General features: G+C 36.7%; 1 non-coding gene across 1 annotated transcript; it reads left to right on the top strand.

Annotated features, from left to right (window-relative positions):
• The first annotated feature begins 10500 nt into the window (after positions 1-10500).
• On the top strand, positions 10501-10573 carry TRNAA-UGC (transfer RNA alanine (anticodon UGC)). The gene has a single exon. It is a non-coding gene; the product is annotated as a tRNA-Ala (tRNA).
• Positions 10574-19319: the final 8746 nt, after the last annotated feature.

The following is a 19319-nucleotide window of genomic DNA, read 5'->3' as shown; positions in this document are numbered from 1 at the left end:
TATATAGCATTTGAAAATTGCAATTTATATCACTGCAAACTGTGAAATAATCATCAAAGCTGAGACAATGCAAGATAAATTAAAATCATTCGTAATAATAATAAAGCTTGCCTTTTTCGAAAATCACTAAGTGGTAACGGGAGATAAGCTATAAATGGTAGAGTGCTCACTTCTGCATGCGAGAGGTAGTGGGATTGATACCAACATCCTCCAATATTTTACATTCTCACATTTTGTCAGCGAATTAACAATTTTGAATTGGAATGAATCAGAAGACACGCAAACTTGACCATTACCACTCTGCAAAATAAATTGTATGCATTATTTTCCATTTAAAGCTCCCTCTATCCAATGACTGACAGTGGCTCACATCAACGTTCGGCATCTTCCAGGTGTCATCGAAATCTGAAATTTGAAATGCCGACGGACAGCGAAGCCGGTTCACTGGGAGACATCACAGAACCGTCAGAAAGCATCTGCCAATGAATATTTACATTTAAAAAACCGTAAACGCATTCATAAAACAAAAAAAAGCTGAATCGATGTATAGCATTTGAAAATTGCAATTTATATCACTGCAAACTGTGAAATAATCATCAAAGCTGAGATTATGCAAGATGAATCAAAATCATTCTTAATAATAATAATGCTTGCCTTTCTATAAAATCACCAAAAGGTATCGGGGGATTAGCTCAAATGGTAGAGTGCTCGCTTAGCATGCAAGAGGTAGTGGGATCGATACCCACATCCTCCAATGTTCTTCATTCTCACATTTTGTCAGCGAATTAACAATTTTGAATTGGAATCAATCAGAAGACCAGAGTGGTAACTTGACCGTTACCACTCTGCGAAATAAATTGTATGCATTCTTTTCCATGCAAAGCTCATTCTAACCATTGACTGATTGACTGGCTGATATCAACGTTCGGTGTCTTTCATGTGTCAAAGAAATCTGAAATTTGGAATGCCGACGGACAGCGAAGCCAGAACAATGGGAAACATCACAGAACCATCAGAAAGCGTCTGCCGATGAGAATTTACGTAAAAACAAATCGTAAACACATTCATGCAACAAAAAAAGCTGAATAGATACAAAGCATTTGAAAATTACTATTTATATCACTGCAGACTGTGAAATAATAATCAAAGCTGAAATCATGCAAGATAAATTAAAATCATTCAAAATAATAATAAAGCTTGCCTTTATATGACATCATCTTGAGGTATCAGGGGATTAGCTCAAACGGTAGAGCGCTTGCTTTGCATGTGAGAGGCAGTGGGATCGATACCCACATCCTCCAAAATTCTACATTCTCACATTTTGTCAGCAAATTAACAAATTTGAATCGGCAGGAATCAGAAGACACGCAAACTTGACCATTGCCTCTCCACGAAACAAATTGTGTGCATTATTTTCCATATCAAGCTCTTTATCACCATTGACTGAGTGACTGGGTGATATCAACGTTCGGTATCTTCCAGGTTTCATATAAATCTGAAATTTGGAATGCCGATGGACAGCAAAGCCGGTACACTGGGAGACAACACAGAACCGTCAGAAAGCGTCTGCCAATGAATATTTACATTAAAAAAACCCGAAAACGCATTCATAAAACAAAAAAAGCTGAATCGATATATATATAGCATTTGAAAATTGCAATTTATATCACTGTAAACTGTGAAATAATCATCAAAGCTGAGACAATGCAAGATAAATTAAAATCATTCGTAATAATAATAAAGCTTGCCTTTTTCGAAAATCACTAATTGGTAACGGGAGATAAGCTCAAATGGTAGAGTGCTTACCTATGCATGCGAGAGGTAGTGGGATCGATACCAACATCCTCCAATATTTTACATTCTCACATTTTATCAGCGAATTAACAATTTTGAATTGGAATCAATCAGAAGACACGCAAACTTGACCATTACCACTCTGCAAAATAAATTGTATGCATTATTTTCCATTTAAAGCTCCCTCTATCCAATGACTGATTGACTGGCTGATATCAACGTTCGGTGTCTTTCATGTGTCAAAGAAATCTGAAATTTGGAATGCCGACGGACAGCGAAGCCAGAACAATGGGAAACATCACAGAACCATCAGAAAGCGTCTGCCAATGAATATTTACGTTTAAAAAACCATAAACGCATTCATAAAACAAAAAAAAGCTGAATCCATATATAGCATTTGAAAATTGCAATTTATATCACTGTAAACTGTGAAATAATAATCAAAGCTGAGATTATACAAGATAAATTAAAATCATTCATAATAATAACAAAACTTGCCTTTATATAAAATCACAAAGAGTTAACGGGGGATTAGCTCAAATGGTAGAGTGCTCGCTTAGCATGTGAGAAGTAGTGGGATCGGTACCCACATCCTCCAATATTCTACATTGTCACATTTTGTCAGCGAATTAACAATTTTGAATTGGAATGAATCAGAAGACACGCAAACTTGACCATTACCACTCTGCAAAATAAATTGTATGCATTCTTTTCCATTTAAAGCTCCCTCTATCCAATGACTGACAGTGGCTCACATCAACGTTCGGCATCTTCCAGGTGTCATCGAAATCTGAAATTTGAAATGCCGATGGACAGCGAAGCCGGTTCACTGGGACACATCACAGAACCGTCAGAAAGCGTCTGCCAATGAATATTTACGTTAAAAAAAACCGTAAACGCATTCATAAAACAAAAAAAAGCTGAATCGATATATAGCATTTGAAAATTGCAATTTATATCACTGTAAACTGTGAAATAATCATCAAAGCTGAGACAATGCAAGATAAATTAAAATCATTCGTAATAATAATAAAGCTTGCCTTTTTCGAAAATCACCAAGTGGTAACGGGAGATAAGCTCAAATGGTAGAGTGCTCAATTAGCATGCAAGAGGTAGTGGGATCGATACCAACATCCTCCAATATTCTACATTCTCACATTTTGTCAGCGAATTAACAAATTTTAATCGGCAGGAATCAGAAGACACGCAATCTTGACCATTACCACTCTGCAAAATAAAGTGTTTGCATTATTTTCCATATAAAGCTCCCTCTATCCATTGACTGACAGACTGGCTCACATCAATGTTCGGCATCTTCCAGGTGTCATCGAAATCTGAAATTTGAAATGCAGACGGACAGCGAAGCCGGTACACTGGGAGACATGACAGAACCGTCAGAAAGCGTCTGCCAATGAATATTTACGTTTAAAAAAACCGTAAACGCATTCATAAGACAACAAAAAGCTGAATCGATATATAGCATTTGAAAATTGCAATATATATCACTGTAAACTGTGAAATAATCATCAAAGCTGAGACAATGCAAGATAAATTAAAATCATTCGTAATAATAATAAAGCTTGCCTTTTTCGAAAATCACTAAGTGGTAACAGGAGATAAGCTCAAATGGTAGAGTGCTCACTTCGCATGCGAGAGGTAGTGGGATTGATACCCACATCCTCCAATGTTTTACATTCTCACATTTTGTCAGCGAATTAACAATTTTGAATTGGAATCAATCAGAAGACCAGAGTGGTAACTTGACCATTACCACTCTACGAAATAAATTGTATGCATTCTTTTCCATGCAAAGCTCGTTCTAACCATTGACTGATTGACTGGGTGATATCAACGTTCGGTGTCTTTCATTTGTCAAAGAAATCTGAAATTTGGAATGCCGATGGACAGCGAAGCCAGAACAATGCGAAACATCACAGTACCATCAGAAAGCGTCTGCTGATGAGAATTTATGTAAAAACAAATCGTAAACACATTCATGCAATAAAAAAAGCTGAATAGATACAAAGCATTTGAAAATTACTATTTATATCACTGCAGAATGTGAAATAATAATCAAAGCTGAGACAATGCAAGATGAATCAAAATCATTCTTAATAATAATAATGCTTGCCTTTCTATGAAATCACCAAAAGGTATCGGGGGATTAGCTCAAATGGTAGAGTGCTCGCTTCGCATGCAAGAGGTAGTGGGATCGATACCCACATCCTCCAATGTTCTTCATTCTCACATTTTGTCAGCGAATTAACAATTTTGAATTGGAATCAATCAGAAGACCAGAGTGGTAACTTGACCGTTACCACTCTGCGAAATAAATTGTATGCATTCTTTTCCATGCAAAGCTCGTTCTAACCATTGACTGATTGACTGGCTGATATCAACGTTCGGTGTCTTTCATGTGTCAAAGAAATCTGAAATTTGGAATGCCGACGGACAGCGAAGCCAGGACAATGGGAAACATCACAGAACCATCAGAAAGCGTCTGCCGATGAGAATTTACATAAAAACAAATCGTAAACACATTCATGCAATAAAAAAAGCTAAATAGATACAAAGCATTTGAAAATTACAATTTATATCACTGCAGACTGTGAAATAATAATCAAAGCTGAAATCATGCAAGATAAATTAAAATCATTCATAATAATAATAAAGCTTGCCTTTATATGAAATCATCTCGAGGTATCGGGGGATTAGCTCAAATGGTAGAGCGCTCGCTTTGCATGTGAGAAGCAGTTGGATTGATACCCACATCCTCCAAAATTATACATTCTCACATTTTGTCAGCGAATTAACAAATTTGAATCGGCAGGAATCAGAAGACACGCAAACTTGACGATTGTCTCTCCACGAAACAAGTTTTATGCATTATTTTCCATATCAAGCTCTTTATCACCATTGACTGAGTGACTGGGTGATATCAACGTTCGGTATCTTCCAGGTGTCATATTAATCTGAAATTTGGAATGCCGATGGACAGCAAAGCCGGTACACTGGGAGACATCACAGAACCGTCAGAAAGCGTCTGCCAATGAATATTTACGTTAAAAAAAACCGAAAACGCATTCATAAAACAAAAAAAGCTGAATCGATATATATATAGCATTTGAAAATTGCAATTTATATCACTGTAAACTGTGAAATAATCATCAAAGCTGAGACAATGCAAGATAAATTAAAATCATTCATAATAATAACAAAACTTGCCTTTATATAAAATCGCAAAGAGTTGACGGTGTATTAGCTCAAATGGTAGAGTGCTCACTTAGCATGTGAGAGGTAGTGGGATCGATACCCACATCCTCCAATATTCTACATTGTCACATTTTGTCAGCGAATTAACAATTTTGAATTGGAATGAATCAGAAGACACGCAAACTTGACCATTCCCACTCTGCAAAATAAATTGTATGCATTATTTTCCATATAAAGCTCCCTCTATCCATTGACTGACAGACTGGCTCACATCAATGCTCAGCATCTTCTAGGTGTCATCAAAATCTGAAATTTGAAATGCCGACGGACAGCGAAGCCGGTTCACTGGGAGACATCACAGAACCGTCAGAAAGCATCTGCCAATGAATATTTACATTTAAAAAACCGTAAACGCATTCATAAAACAAAAAAAAGCTGAATCGATGTATAGCATTTGAAAATTGCAATTTATATCACTGCAAACTGTGAAATAATAATCAAAACTGAGATTATGCAAGATGAATCAAAATCATTCTTAATAATAATAATGCTTGCCTTTCTATGAAATCACCAAAATGTATCAGGGGATTATCTCAAATGGTAGAGTGCTCGCTTAGCATGCAAGAGGTAGTGGGATCGATACCCACATCCTCCAATGTTCTTCATTCTCACATTTTGTCAGCGAATTAACAATTTTGAATTGGAATCAATCAGAAGACCAGAGTGGTAACTTGACCGTTACCACTCTGCGAAATAAATTGTATGCATTCTTTTCCATGCAAAGCTCGTTCTAACCATTGTCTGATTGACTGGCTGATATCAACGTTCGGTGTCTTTCATGTGTCAAAGAAATCTGAAATTTGGAATGCCGACAGACAGCGAAGCCAGAACAATGGGAAACATCACAGAACCATCAGAAAGCGTCGGCCGATGAGAATTTACGTAAAAACAAATCGTAAACACATTCATGCAACAAAAAAAGCTGAATAGATACAAAGCATTTGAAAATTACTATTTATATCACTGCAGACTGTGAAATAATAATCAAAGCTGAAATCATGCAAGATAAATTAAAATCATTCAAAATAATAATAAAGCTTGCCTTTATATGACATCATCTTGAGGTATCAGGGGATTAGCTCAAACGGTATGAGCGCTTGCTTTGCTTGTGAGAAGCAGTGGGATTGATACCCACATCCTCCAAAATTTTACATTGTCACATATTTTCAGCAAATTAACAAATTTGAATCGGCAGGAATCAGAAGACACGCAAACTTGACCATTGCCTCTCCACGAAACAAATTGTGTGCATTATTTTCCATATCAAGCTCTTTATCACCATTGACTGAGTGACTGGGTGATATCAACGTTCGGTATCTTCCAGGTTTCATATAAATCTGAAATTTGGAATGCCGATGGACAGCAAAGCCGGTACATTGGGAGACAACACAGAACCGTCAGAAAGCGTCTGCCAATGAATACCCGAAACATTAAAAAAACCCGAAAACGCATTCATAAAACAAAAAAAGCTGAATCGATATATATATAGCATTTGAAAATTGCAATTTATATCACTGTAAACTGTGAAATAATCATCAAAGCTGAGACAATGCAAGATAAATTAAAATCATTCGTAATAATAATAAAGCTTGCCTTTTTCGAAAATCACTAATTGGTAACGGGAGATAAGCTCAAATGGTAGAGTGCTTACCTATGCATGCGAGAGGTAGTGGGATCGATACCAACATCCTCCAATATTTTACATTCTCACATTTTATCAGCGAATTAACAATTTTGAATTGGAATCAATCAGAAGACACGCAAACTTGACCATTACCACTCTGCAAAATAAATTGTATGCATTATTTTCCATTTAAAGCTCCCTCTATCCAATGACTGATTGACTGGCTGATATCAACGTTCGGTGTCTTTCATGTGTCAAAGAAATCTGAAATTTGGAATGCCGACGGACAGCGAAGCCAGAACAATGGGAAACATCACAGAACCATCAGAAAGCGTCTGCCAATGAATATTTACGTTTAAAAAACCATAAACGCATTCATAAAACAAAAAAAAGCTGAATCCATATATAGCATTTGAAAATTGCAATTTATATCACTGTAAACTGTGAAATAATAATCAAAGCTGAGATTATGCAAGATAAATTAAAATCATTCATAATAATAACAAAACTTGCCTTTATATAAAATCACAAAGAGTTAACGGGGGATTAGCTCAAATGGTAGAGTGCTCGCTTAGCATGCGAGAAGTAGTGGGATCGATACCCACATCCTCCAATATTCTACATTGTCACATTTTGTCAGCGAATTAACAATTTTGAATTGGAATGAATCAGAAGACACGCAAACTTGACCATTACCACTCTGCAAAATAAATTGTATGCATTCTTTTCCATTTAAAGCTCCCTCTATCCAATGACTGACAGTGGCTCACATCAACGTTCGGCATCTTCCAGGTGTCATCGAAATCTGAAATTTGAAATGCCGACGGACAGTGAAGCCGGTTCACTGGGACACATCACAGAACCGTCAGAAAGCGTCTGCCAATGAATATTTACGTTAAAAAAAACCGTAAACGCATTCATAAAACAAAAAAAAGCTGAATCGATATATAGCATTTGAAAATTGCAATATATATCACTGTAAACTGTGAAATAATCATCAAAGCTGAGACAATGCAAGATAAATTAAAATCATTCGTAATAATAATAAAGCTTGCCTTTTTCGAAAATCACTAAGTGGTAACAGGAGATAAGCTCAAATGGTAGAGTGCTCACTTAGCATGCGAGAGGTAGTGGGATTGATACCCACATCCTCCAATGTTTTACATTCTCACATTTTGTCAGCGAATTAACAATTTTGAATTGGAATCAATCAGAAGACCAGAGTGGTAACTTGACCATTACCACTCTACGAAATAAATTGTATGCATTCTTTTCCATGCAAAGCTCGTTCTAACCATTGACTGATTGACTGGGTGATATCAACGTTCGGTGTCTTTCATTTGTCAAATAAATCTGAAATTTGGAATGCCGATGGACAGCGAAGCCAGAACAATGCGAAACATCACAGTACCATCAGAAAGCGTCTGCTGATGAGAATTTATGTAAAAACAAATCGTAAACACATTCATGCAATAAAAAAAGCTGAATAGATACAAAGCATTTGAAAATTACTATTTATATCACTGCAGAATGTGAAATAATAATCAAAGCTGAGACAATGCAAGATGAATCAAAATCATTCTTAATAATAATAATGCTTGCCTTTCTATGAAATCACCAAAAGGTATCGGGGGATTAGCTCAAATGGTAGAGTGCTCGCTTCGCATGCAAGAGGTAGTGGGATCGATACCCACATCCTCCAATGTTCTTCATTCTCACATTTTGTCAGCGAATTAACAATTTTGAATTGGAATCAATCAGAAGACCAGAGTGGTAACTTGACCGTTACCACTCTGCGAAATAAATTGTATGCATTCTTTTCCATGCAAAGCTCGTTCTAACCATTGACTGATTGACTGGCTGATATCAACGTTCGGTGTCTTTCATGTGTCAAAGAAATCTGAAATTTGGAATGCCGACGGACAGCGAAGCCAGGACAATGGGAAACATCACAGAACCATCAGAAAGCGTCTGCCGATGAGAATTTACGTAAAAACAAATCGTAAACACATTCATGCAATAAAAAAAGCTAAATAGATACAAAGCATTTGAAAATTACAATTTATATCACTGCAGACTGTGAAATAATAATCAAAGCTGAAATCATGCAAGATAAATTAAAATCATTCATAATAATAATAAAGCTTGCCTTTATATGAAATCATCTCGAGGTATCGGGGGATTAGCTCAAATGGTAGAGCGCTCGCTTTGCATGTGAGAAGCAGTTGGATTGATACCCACATCCTCCAAAATTTTACATTCTCACATTTTGTCAGCGAATTAACAAATTTGAATCGGCAGGAATCAGAAGACACGCAAACTTGACCATTGTCTCTCCACGAAACAAGTTTTATGCATTATTTTCCATATCAAGCTCTTTATCACCATTGACTGAGTGACTGGGTGATATCAACGTTCGGTATCTTCCAGGTGTCATAATAATCTGAAATTTGGAATGCCGATGGACAGCAAAGCCGGTACACTGGGAGACATCACAGAACCGTCAGAAAGCGTCTGCCAATGAATATTTACGTTAAAAAAAAACGAAAACGCATTCATAAAACAAAAAAGCTGAATCGATATATATATAGCATTTGAAAATTGCAATTTATATCACTGTAAACTGTGAAATAATCATCAAAGCTGAGACAATGCAAGATAAATTAAAATCATTCATAATAATAACAAAACTTGCCTTTATATAAAATCGCAAAGAGTTGACGGTGTATTATGCTCAAATGGTAGAGTGCTCACTTAGCATGTGAGAGGTAGTGGGATCGATACCCACATCCTCCAATATTCTACATTGTCACATTTTGTCAGCGAATTAACAATTTTGAATTGGAATGAATCAGAAGACACGCAAACTTGACCATTCCCACTCTGCAAAATAAATTGTATGCATTATTTTCCATATAAAGCTCCCTCTATCCATTGACTGACAGACTGGCTCACATCAATGCTCAGCATCTTCCAGGTGTCATCAAAATCTGAAATTTGAAATGCCGATGGACAGCGAAGCCAGAACAATGCGAAACATCACAGAACCATCAGAAAGCATCTGCTGATGAGAATTTACGTAAAAACAAATCGTAAACACATTCATCCAATAAAAAAAGCTGAATAGATACAAAGCATTTGAAAATTACAATTTATATCACTGCAGACTGTGAAATAATAATCAAAGCTGAAATCATGCAAGATAAATTAAAATCATTCATAATAATAATAAAGCTTGCCTTTATATGAAATCATCTAGAGGTGTCCAGGGATTAGCTCAAATGGTAGAGCACTTGCTTTGCATGTGAGAGGCAGTGGGATCGATACCCACATCCTCCAATATTTTACATTGTCACATTTTGTCAGCGAATTAACAATTTTGAATTGGAATGAATCAGAAGACACGCAAACTTGACCATTACCTCTCCACGAAACAAATTGTATGCATTATTTTCCATATAAAGCTCCCTCTATCCATTGACTGATTGACTGGCTGATATCAACGTTCGGTGTCTTTCATGTGTCAAAGAAATCTGAAATTTGGAATGCCGACGGACAGCGAAGCCAGAACAATGGGAAACATCACACAACCATCAGAAAGCGTCTGCCGATGAGAATTTACGTAAAAACAAATCATAAACACATTCATGCAATAAAAAAAGCTGAATAGATACAAAACATTTGAAAATTACTATTTATATCACTGCAGACTGTGAAATAATAATCAAAGCTGAAATCATGCAAGATAAATTAAAATCATTCATAATAATAATAAAGCTTGCCTTTATATAAAATCACCTTGAGGTATCGGGGGATTAGCTCAAATGGTAGAGCGCTCGCTTTGCATGTGAGAGGCAGTGGGATCGATACCCACATCCTCCAAAATTTTACATTCTCACATTTTGTCAGCGAATTAACAATTTTGAATTGGAATGAATCAGAAGACACGCAAACTTGACCATTACCTCTCCACGAAACAAATTGAATGCATTATTTTCCATATCAAGCTCTTTCTCACCATTGACTGAGTGACTGGGTGATATCAACGTTCGGTATCTTCCAGGTGTCATAAAAATCTGAAATTTGGAATGCCGATGGACAGCAAAGCCGGTACACTGGGAGACATCACAGAACCGTCAGAAGCGTCTGCCAATGAATATTTACGTTAAAAAAACCCGAAAACGCATTCATAAAACAAAAAAAGCTGAATCGATATATATAAAGCATTTGAAAATTGCAATTTATATCACTGTAAACTGTGAAATAATCATCAAAGCTGAGACAATGCAAGATAAATTAAAAGCATTCATAATAATAACAAAACTTTCCTTTATATAAAATCACAAAGAGGTAACGGGGGATTAGCTCAAATGGTAGAGTGCTCACTTAGCATGCGAGAGGTAGTGTGGATCGATACGCCACATCCTCCAATATTCTCCATTGCCACATTTTGTCAGCGAATTAACAATTTTGAATTGGAATGAATCAGAAGACATGCAAACTTGACCATCACCACTCTGCAAAATAAATTGTATGCATTATTTTCCATATAAAGCTCCCTCTATCCATTGACTGACAGACTGGCTCACATCAATGCTCGGCATCTTCCAGGTGTCATCGAAATCTGAAATTTGAAATACAGACAGACAGCGAAGACGGTACACTGGGAGACATGACAGAACCGTCAGAAAGCGTCTGCCAATGAATATTTACGTTAAAAAAAACCGTAAATGCATTCATAAAACAAAAAAAAGCTGATTCCATATATAGCATTTGAAAATTGCAATTTATATCACTGCAAACTGTGAAATAATCATCAAAGCTGAGACAATGCAAGATAAATTAAAATCATTCGTAATAATAATAAAGCTTGCCTTTTTCGAAAATCACTAAGTGGTAACGGGAGATAAGCTATAAATGGTAGAGTGCTCACTTCTGCATGCGAGAGGTAGTGGGATTGATACCAACATCCTCCAATATTTTACATTCTCACATTTTGTCAGCGAATTAACAATTTTGAATTGGAATGAATCAGAAGACACGCAAACTTGACCATTACCACTCTGCAAAATAAATTGTATGCATTATTTTCCATTTAAAGCTCCCTCTATCCAATGACTGACAGTGGCTCACATCAACGTTCGGCATCTTCCAGGTGTCATCGAAATCTGAAATTTGAAATGCCGACGGACAGCGAAGCCGGTTCACTGGGAGACATCACAGAACCGTCAGAAAGCATCTGCCAATGAATATTTACATTTAAAAAACCGTAAACGCATTCATAAAACAAAAAAAAGCTGAATCGATGTATAGCATTTGAAAATTGCAATTTATATCACTGCAAACTGTGAAATAATCATCAAAGCTGAGATTATGCAAGATGAATCAAAATCATTCTTAATAATAATAATGCTTGCCTTTCTATAAAATCACCAAAAGGTATCAGGGGATTAGCTCAAATGGTAGAGTGCTCGCTTAGCATGCAAGAGGTAGTGGGATCGATACCCACATCCTCCAATGTTCTTCATTCTCACATTTTGTCAGCGAATTAACAATTTTGAATTGGAATCAATCAGAAGACCAGAGTGGTAACTTGACCGTTACCACTCTGCGAAATAAATTGTATGCATTCTTTTCCATGCAAAGCTCATTCTAACCATTGACTGATTGACTGGCTGATATCAACGTTCGGTGTCTTTCATGTGTCAAAGAAATCTGAAATTTGGAATGCCGACGGACAGCGAAGCCAGAACAATGGGAAACATCACAGAACCATCAGAAAGCGTCTGCCGATGAGAATTTACGTAAAAACAAATCGTAAACACATTCATGCAACAAAAAAAGCTGAATAGATACAAAGCATTTGAAAATTACTATTTATATCACTGCAGACTGTGAAATAATAATCAAAGCTGAAATCATGCAAGATAAATTAAAATCATTCAAAATAATAATAAAGCTTGCCTTTATATGACATCATCTTGAGGTATCAGGGGATTAGCTCAAACGGTAGAGCGCTTGCTTTGCATGTGAGAGGCAATGGGATCGATACCCACATCCTCCAAAATTCTACATTCTCGCATTTTGTCAGCGAATTAACAAATTTTAATCGGCAGGAATCAGAAGACATGCAATCTTGACCATTGCCTCTCCACGAAACAAATTGTATGCATTATTTTCCATATCAAGCTCTTTCTCACCATTGACTGAGTGACTTGGTGATATCAACGTTCGGTATCTTCCAGGTGTCATATAAATCTGAAATTTGGAATGCCGATGGACAGCAAAGCCGGTACACTGGGAGACATCACAGAACCGTCAGAAAGCGTCTGCCAATGAATATTTACTTTAAAAAAAAACGAAAACGCATTAATAAAACAAAAAAAGCTGAATCGATATATATATAGCATTTGAAAATTGCAATTTATATCACTGTAAACTGTGAAATAATCATCAAAGCTGAGACAATGCAGGATAAATTAAAATCATTCATAATAATAACAAAACTTGCCTTTATATAAAATCACAAAAAGTTAACGGGGGATTAGCTCAAATGGTAGAGTGCTCGCTTAGCATGCGAGAGGTAGTGGGATCGATACCGACATCCTCCAATATTCGACATTGTCACATTTGTCAGCGAATTAACAATTTTGAATTGGAATGAATCAGAAGACATGCAAACTTGACCATTACCACTCTGCGAAATAAATTGTATGCATTATTTTCCATATAAAGCTCCCTCTATCCATTGACTGACAGACTGGCTCACGTCAATGTTCGGCATCTTCCAGGTGTCATCGAAATCTGAAATTTGAAATGCAGACGGACAGCGAAGCCAGTACACTGGGAGACATGACAGAACCGTCAGAAAGCGTCTGCCAATGAATATTTACGTTTTAAAAAACCGTAAACACATTCATAAAACAAAAAAAAGCTGAATCGATAGATAGCATTTGAAAATAGCAATTTATATCACTGTAAACTGTGAAATAATCATCAAAGCTGAGACAATGCAAGATAAATTAAAATCATTCGTAATAATAATAAAGCTTGCCTTTTTCGAAAATTACTAAGTGGTAACGGGAGATAAGCTCAAATGGTAGAGTGCTTACTTATGCATGCGAGAGGTAGTGGGATTGATACCAACATCCTCCAATATTTTACATTCTCACATTTTGTCAGCGAATTAACAATTTTGAATTGGAATGAATCAGAAGACACGCAAACTTGACCATTACCACTCTGCAAAATAAATTGTATGCATTATTTTCCATTTAAAGCTCCCTCTATCCATTGACTGACAGACTGGCTCACGTCAATGTTCGGCATCTTCCAGGTGTCATCGAAATCTGAAATTTGAAATGCAGACGGACAGCGAACCCGCTACACTGGGAGACATGACAGAACCGTCAGAAAGCGTCTGCCAATGAATATTTACGTTTAAAAAAACCCGTAAACGCATTCATAAAACAAAAAAAAGCTGAATCGATATATAGCATTTGAAAATTGCAATTTATATCACTGTAAACTGTGAAATAATCATCAAAGCTGAGACAATGCAAGATTAATTAAAATCATTCGTAATAATAATAAAGCTTGCCTTTTTCGAAAACCAATAAGTGGTAACAGGAGATAAGCTCAAATGGTAGAGAGCTCACTTATGCATGCACAAGGTAGTGGGATCTGATACCCACATCCTCCAATGTTTTACATTCTCACATTTTGTCAGTGAATTAACAATTTTGAATTGGAATCAATCAGAAGACCAGAGTGGTAACTTGACCATTACCACTCTGCAAAATAAATTGTATGCATTCTTTTCCATGCAAAGCTCGTTCTAACCATTGACTGATTGACTGGCTGATATCAACGTTCGGTGTCTTTCATGTGTCAAAGAAATCTGAAATTTGGAATGCCGACGGACAGCGAAGCCAGAACAATGGGAAACATCACAGAACCATCAGAAAGCGTCTGCCGATGAGAATTTACGTAAAAACAAATCGTAAACACATTCATGCAATAAAAAAAGCTGAATAGATACAAAGCATTTGAAAATTACTATTTATATCACTGCAGAATGTGAAATAACAAGTGAAGCCTCTTGGATTGCGCTGAGGTTCGGGCATGGAATTTCGAGCCTCGATCATGGTTCGAGCCTCGATCTTGTATACAAAAATAATAATAATAATAATAAGAACCTTGGGCCGAATCTCGCGCTTCACCAGTGCGCGTGCGCGAATTTACGTCACGTCGGCAGCGAGAAGGGGTTCCCCAACACGAACCAATCAGGAACTGCCACGTCACACTTATATGATCTCAGAATTCCTGTGACAGGAATTCGCGTTGCACTGGCTGGAAGTCATTCGCTAGAGGCGCTTCCTCAGCGCTAATAATCAAAGCTGAGACAATGCAAGATAAATTAAAATCATTCATAATAATAACAAAACTTGCCTTTATATAACATCACACAGAGTTAACGGCGGATTAGCTCAAATGGTAGAGTGCTCGCTTAGCATGCGAGAGATAGTGGGATCGAAACCGACATCCTCCAATGTTCTACATTCTCACATTTTGTCAGCGAATTAACAATTTTGAATTGGAATCAATCAGAAGACACGCAAACTTGACCATTACCACTCTGCGAAATAAATTGTATGCATTCTTTTCCATGCAAAGCTCGTTCTAACCATTGACTGATTGACTGCCTGATATCAACATTCGGTGACTTTCATGTGTCAAAGAAATCTGAAATTTGGAAAGCCTACGGACAGCGAAGCCAGAACAATGGGAAACATCACAGAACCATCAGAAAGCGTCTGCCGATGAGAATTTACGTAAAAACAAATCGTAAACACATTCATGCAATAAAAAAAGCTAAATAGATACAAAGCATTTGAAAATTACAATTTATATCACTGCAGACTGTGAAATAATAATCAAAGCTGAAATCATGCAAGATAAATTAAAATCATTCATAATAATAATAAAGCTTGCCTTTATATGAAATCATCTCAAGGTATCGGGGGATTAGCTCAAATGGTAGAGCATTCGCTTTGCATGTGAGAAGCAGTTGGATTGATACCCACATCCTCCAAAATTTTGCATTCTCCCATTTTGTCAGCGAATTAACAAATTTGAATCGGCAGGAATCAGAAGACACACAAACTTGACCATTGTCTCTCCACGAAACAAGTTTTATGCATTATTTTCCATATCAAGCTCTTTATCACCATTGACTGAGTGACTGGGTGATATCAACGTTCGGTATCTTCCAGGTGTCATATTAATCTGAAATTTGGAATGCCGATGGACAGCAAAGCCGGTACACTGGGAGACATCACAGAACCGTCAGAAAGCGTCTGCCAATGAATATTTACGTTAAAAAAAACCGTAAACGCATTCATAAAACAAAAAAAAGCTGAATCCATTTCTAGCATTTGAAAATTGCAATTTATATCACTGCAAACTGTGAAATAATCATCAAAGCTGAGACAATGCAAGATAAATTAAAAGCATTCATAATAATAACAAAACTTTCCTTTATATAAAATCACAAAGAGGTAACGGCGGATTAGCTCAAATGGTAGAGTGCTCGCTTAGCATGCAGAGAGGTAGTGGGATCGATACCCACATCCTCAAATATTCTCCATTGCCACATTTTGTCAGCGAATTAACAATTTTGAATTGGAATGAATCAGAAGACATGCAAACTTGACCATCACCACTCTGCAAAATAAATTGTATGCATTATTTTCCATATAATGCTCCCTCTATCCATTGACTGACAGACTGGCTCACATCAATGTTCAGCATCTTCCAGGTGTCATCGAAATCTGAAATTTGAAATACAGACAGACAGCGAAGACGGTACACTGGGAGACATGACAGAACCGTCAGAAAGCGTCTGCCAATGAATATTTACGTTAAAAAAAACCGTAAACGCATTCATAAAACAAAAAAAAGCTGAATCCATTTCTAGCATTTGAAAATTGCAATTTATATCACTGCAAACTGTGAAATAATCATCAAAGCTGAGACAATGCAAGATAAATTAAAATCATTCGTAATAATAATAAAGCTTGCCTTTTTCGAAAATCACTAAGTGGTAACGGGAGATAAGCTATAAATGGTAGAGTGCTCACATAGCATGCGAGAGGTAGTGGGATTGATACCAACATCCTCCAATATTTTACATTCTCACATTTTGTCAGCGAATTAACAATTTTGAATTGGAATGAATCAGAAGACACGCAAACTTGACCATTACCACTCTGCAAAATAAATTGTATGCATTATTTTCCATTTAAAGCTCCCTCTATCCAATGACTGACAGTGGCTCACATCAACGTTCGGCATCTTCCAGGTGTCATCGAAATCTGAAATTTGAAATGCCGACGGACAGCGAAGCCGGTTCACTGGGAGACATCACAGAACCGTCCGAAAGCATCTGCCAATGAATATTTACGTTTAAAAAACCGTAAACGCATTCATAAAACAAATAAAAGCTGAATCGATGTATAGCATTTGAAAATTGCAATTTATATCACTGCAAACTGTGAAATAATAATCAAAGCTGAGATTATGCAAGATGAATCAAAATCATTCTTAATAATAATAATGCTTGCCTTTCTATGAAATCACCAAAAGGTTTCGGGGGATTAGCTCAAATGGTAGAGTGCTCGCTTATGCATGCGAGAGGTAGTGGGATGGATACCCACATCCTCCAATGTTCTTCATTCTCACATTTTGTCAGCGAATTAACAATTTTGAATTGGAATCAATCAGAAAACCAGAGTGGTAACTTGACCGTTACCACTCTGCGAAATAAATTGTATGCATTCTTTTCCATGCAAAGCTCGTTCTAACCATTGACTGATTGACTGGCTGATATCAACGTTCGGTGTCTTTCATGTGTCAAAGAAACCTGAAATTTGGAATGTCGATGGACAGCGAAGCCAGAACAATGGGAAACATCACAGAACCATCAGAAAGCGTCTGCCGATGAGAATTTACGTAAAAACAAATCGTAAACACATTCATACAATAAAAAAAGCTGAATAGATACAAAGCATTTGAAAATTACTATTTATATCACTGCAGACTGTGAAATAATAATCAAAGCTGAAATCATGCAAGATAAATTAAAATCATTCATAATAATAATAAAGCTTGCCTTTATATGACATCATCTCGAGGTATCGGGGGATTAGCTCAAATGGTAGAGTGCTCGCTTTGCATGTGAGAGGCAGTGGGATCGATACCCACATCCTCCAAAATTCTACTTTCTCACATTTTGTCAGCGAATTAACAATTTTAATCGGCAGGAATCAGAAGACACGCAATCTTGACCATTGCCTCTCCACGAAACAAATTGTATGCATTATTTTCCATATCAAGCTCTTTCTCACCATTGACTGAGTGACTGGGTGATTTCAACGTTCGGTATCTTCCAGGTGTCATATAAATCTGAAATTTGGAATGCCGATGGACAGCAAAGCCGGTACACTGGGAGACATCACAGAACCGTCAGAAAGCGTCTGCCAATGAATATTTACGTTTAAAAAACCCGAAAACGCATTCATAAAACAAAAAAAGCTGAATCGATACATATAAAGCATTTGAAAATTGCAATTTATATCACTGTAAACTGTGAAATAATCATCAAAGCTGAGACAATGCAAGATAAATTAAAAGCATTCATAATAATAACAAAACTTTCCTTTATATAAAATCACAAAGCGGTAACGGGGGATTAGCTCAAATGGTAGAGTGCTCGCTTATGCATGCGAGAGGTAGTGGGATCGATACCCACATCCTCAAATATTCTCCATTGCCACATTTTGTCAGCGAATTAACAATTTTGAATTGGAATCAATCAGAAGACATGCAAACTTGACCATTACCACTCTGCAAAATAAATTGTATGCATTATTTTCCATTTAAAGCTCCCTCTATCCAATGACTGACAGTGGCTCACATCAACGTTCGGCATCTTCCAGGTGTCATCGAAATCTGAAATTTGAAATGCCGACGGACAGCGAAGCCGGTTCACTGGGAGACATCACAGAACCGTCAGAAAGCATCTGCCAATGAATATTTACGTTTAAAAAACCGTAAACGCATTCATAAAACAAAAAAAAGCTGAATCGATATATAGCATTTGAAAATTGCAATTTATATCACTGTAAACTGTGAAATAATCATCAAAGCTGAGACAATGCAAGATTAATTAAAATCATTCGTAATAATAATAAAGCTTGCCTTTTTCGAAAATCACTAAGTGGTAACACAAGATAAGCTCAAATGGTAGAAGGCTCACTTAGCATGCGAAAGGTAGTGGGATCGATACCCACATCCTCCAATGTTTTACATTCTCACATTTTGTCAGCGAATTAACAATTTTGAATTGGAATCAATCAGAAGACCAGAGTGGTAACTTGACCATTACCACTCTGCGAAATAAATTGTATGCATTATTTTCCATGCAAAGCTCGTTCTATCCATTGACTGATTGACTGGCTGATATCAACATTCGGTGTCTTTCATGTGTCAAAGAAATCTGAAATTTGGAATGCCGACGGACAGCGAAGCCAGAACAATGGGAAACATCACAGAACCATCAGAAAGC

The sequence above is a fragment of the Myxine glutinosa genome, chromosome 1 (assembly GCF_964187855.1).
Source record: "Myxine glutinosa chromosome 1, kmMyxGlut1.1, whole genome shotgun sequence".
NCBI lineage: Eukaryota > Metazoa > Chordata > Myxini > Myxiniformes > Myxinidae > Myxine > Myxine glutinosa.
This window is presented reverse-complemented; position numbering and strand designations above follow the sequence as displayed.